Raw genomic sequence first — 3,453 nt, forward strand, 5'->3', positions numbered from 1 at the left:
GGAGTTGTATGCAAATAAGCCAACAGACGCATGACACACTCACTCAATACAACACATTGCATATAGTATATATCTCCGTTGCACATATATACTATGGCTTCAATTGTATATACAGATTTTGACAACAACTATTAGAGTATTCGAGCAATCGGGTTGTGGGACGATTCTGAGAATCGCCCCGCCACCGCCCCGCCACCAGTGGTGGCGGCGGGGCGATTCTTAGAATTGCCCCACCACCTTAGTTTTTTAAATTGACAACGGGATTATCCATTAATTCAATGTGCAGTTCAGAATCCATTTCCTAATACCTAATTCCATTTACAAGTTTGACATGGAATTGAATGACTTTTTTTAATGCTCTGAGATTGCATCTGGATTGGGCTAGGCACTTGCAGGTTCCAGCTTCGAGGTTCGATCTCTTTGGAGGCTCTAAAACTCTGAAAAACCTTCGAAGTTCTAGCTTGAATCTCGTCCCAGATCTCAGTTAAAATGGTGGACGTATTCAGCGGCGATGAGACTGCTCCATTCTTCGGCTTCCTTGGGGCCGCCACAGCGCTCGTGTTCTCCTGCATGGGAGCTGCATATGGAACTGCGAAGAGTGGCGTGGGCGTGGCCTCCATGGGTGTGATGAGGCCGGAGCTTGTGATGAAATCGATTGTTCCAGTCGTCATGGCTGGAGTGTTGGGTATTTATGGTTTGATTATTGCTGTGATTATCAGCACAGGAATTAACCCCAAGGCAAAGTCCTATTATCTATTTGATGGTTACGTGCATCTGTCATCGGGACTGGCTTGCGGGCTCTCGGGTCTTGCTGCGGGAATGGCTATTGGTATTGTTGGTGATGCCGGTGTCAGAGAAAATGCACAGCAGCCAAAGCTCTTTGTTGGTATGATCCTCATATTGATCTTTGCAGAAGCACTTGCACTCTACGGCCTTATAGTTGGTATTATACTTTCTTCTCGAGCTGGCCAGCCACGAGCAGATTAAAGAAGTTGCAGTTGGTCTTCTGTTTACTTGGTTCATTTGTCAGTTTTTTAGCAAGACTGCTGTCTTCTGCAGTGGAAATGTGATTGTTGTTTTCAGTAGGAGATAATATTTTGCTCAAGATTCATTATTATTCTCTTGGTTTGGAATTTTAGACTTAAGAATTTAGTGATCAATTTGAAAGCTCATTGCAATGTGGAAATTGAACCAATTAACAAGTGCACGTTACTGCTCTTGTCATTTGGCACGTTATGAATTTGAAATCAAATCATATGGAATTGAATGACCAAAGCTAATACTTAACAATCATGGGCCTGCTGTGGGAAAGGGTGATTGAGGTGGATATTTTGTAGTGTGTGCCTTTAAATTTGAGGCAGAAATGGTATCATATCTATAATATTGGGGAAATGCCATGGAATTTTTAAGCATAAAGTTGAGGCAGAAATGGTATCACAGTAATAATATTCGGGAAATGACATGGCAGTATGTGGCCGACAATTTGATTGTTTGTGGATATAATTGTTTGTATGTTGTTTTCATATTAATACTGACAATGACGTTCAATGAGAAAAGAGATGAGGTGTGATACATCTTACGGTGTGTCCGTTCAGCAAGATAAGACTCCCGCAGATCTTGTACATATTCTTCTCACAATTCACCACTTGTTGTAGGTACTTCCGCCAAGTTTTTCTTTACGGAAACTGCGAATGAATATTAAGCGGAAGTCAATTTAAAAAACTAAGTAATATATCTTTTACATTGAATTAATGGATAATCCTGTCGTCAATTTAAAAAACTAAGTAATATATCTTTTACTGACCGATTTTCCTCACTCTGATAAATATTTGATTTAGGATCAAACATAATATGATATAATTATATAACTGAATAATAAGAAAATAATCAAATTAATTTCTAAATGATAGATATAAGATCAAATTATTGACTAAATGTTAGATATAAGATAGTTGGTAATAGGGTGTGTTGTGAAGTCATTAGGGTTAGATTCATATTCATTTTCGTCATGGTATTGATGGGCTTAGCCTCTCCGGCACCAGCACTAACATTTCCCCCTGTTGTAATAACACCCAAGGCGACCCCAGTTCAATTCCCAGCAGTGCCATCACCGTAGATCTTTCACAAGGCTAGGATTTCTCCACTTAATATCGTATTGGATGCCCAGTAAGCATTGTTTGGGGCGATTCGTAGCAGATGGGGTGATTCTGAGAGTCGCCGGGTGGTGGGGCGATTCTGAGAATCGCCCCGCCACTAGTGGTGGTGGCGGGGTGATTATGAGAATCGCCCCATCTCCTACGAATCGCCCCAAACAATGCTTACTGGGCATCCAATACGATATTAAGCGGATTTCAGAGGGAATTTTGATGTTAATTAATTTTGGAAAGAACAAACAAAATAGTTTTTTAGTAAAAGTTCAGTTTTGATCTGGAGTGAAGAGCAGATCGCTCCAATGCGGGAAGCGTTCAGCCTATTCGACACCAACCGTGACGGGTACATTACGGCGCACAAACTGGGAACCGTGATGCGATCCCTGGGGGAGAATCCCACTCAGGCGGAGCTTAAAGAGATCATTAAATTTGAAGAGATCAGTGGCACCATCGATTTCCCTCACTTCATGGACGTGATGAAACGAAACTTGAAGGGAGGGAGCTTCCATGTTCAACTCAAGGATGCCTTTAAAGCCCTCAATAAAGAGGGCACGACAAGATTTATGCCAGGGAACTCCGTCATATTCTTACCAGTGTTGGGGAGAAGCTGGAGCCGTCAGAATTCGATGAGTGTATTCGAGAAATTAAGGTCGATTCTAATGGAAACATCTGCTACAAGATCGAGTTTTAAACAAAACAATATATTTTGGTTTTACATTTGATTAATAATCAAAGTAGTCAGACCTGGATTTTGGGAGCTTTGTAAAATATTCTTATATGTTATGTTATATAAAAAATAAACATAGGGAAAATTGATACATAAATTATAAATTTTGAAGTAAACAACTTTTGATAGATTGAACATGATGTATGACTTGAGTTTAAAATTTTGAAACTTCTTGATAGATTAAACATAATGGATGACACAACTTTTTGGTAAATTGATCATAACAGATGACTTTAATTTGAGAAATTCTGTTCTGATGAGATAAAATAGTTTATATTTTTCATTTGCAAATCTGTAATTTGCAATTTGCAATTCTTCGTTGATTGCATAAAATAGTTTGCATTTTCCATTTGCAAATCTGTAAATAATCACAAATGGATTCCCTGCTCTCTTTGGCTAAGAAAATTTTTATAAACCAAATCAAGTCCAAACGTACGCAAGCAATGTTTGGTAAATGAAGGAAACCAAGTGCTTCAAGACTTGAGATATAGGGTGAGGATCTTTCGACTATTTAGTTAATGACTTGAAGTTGGAACGTGATCAGGCTATTTCAGTTAGGGTTTGTTAGGCTGAGTC

General features: G+C 39.3%; 2 pseudogenes; both read left to right on the plus strand.

Annotated features, from left to right (window-relative positions):
* Window positions 1–353: 353 nt before the first annotated feature.
* Window positions 354–1,062, plus strand: LOC149223171 (V-type proton ATPase 16 kDa proteolipid subunit pseudogene; annotated as a pseudogene).
* A 485-nt stretch (window positions 1,063–1,547) lies between these two features.
* LOC149223172 (putative calcium-binding protein CML13) lies at window positions 1,548–2,841 on the plus strand (annotated as a pseudogene).
* The last annotated feature ends 612 nt before the right edge of the window (window positions 2,842–3,453 follow it).

This window comes from Pinus tabuliformis, chromosome Q, assembly GCF_031772625.1.
Source record: "Pinus tabuliformis cultivar Carrire ecotype Pingquan chromosome Q, CPIR1, whole genome shotgun sequence".
NCBI classification, from domain to species: domain Eukaryota; kingdom Viridiplantae; phylum Streptophyta; class Pinopsida; order Pinales; family Pinaceae; genus Pinus; species Pinus tabuliformis.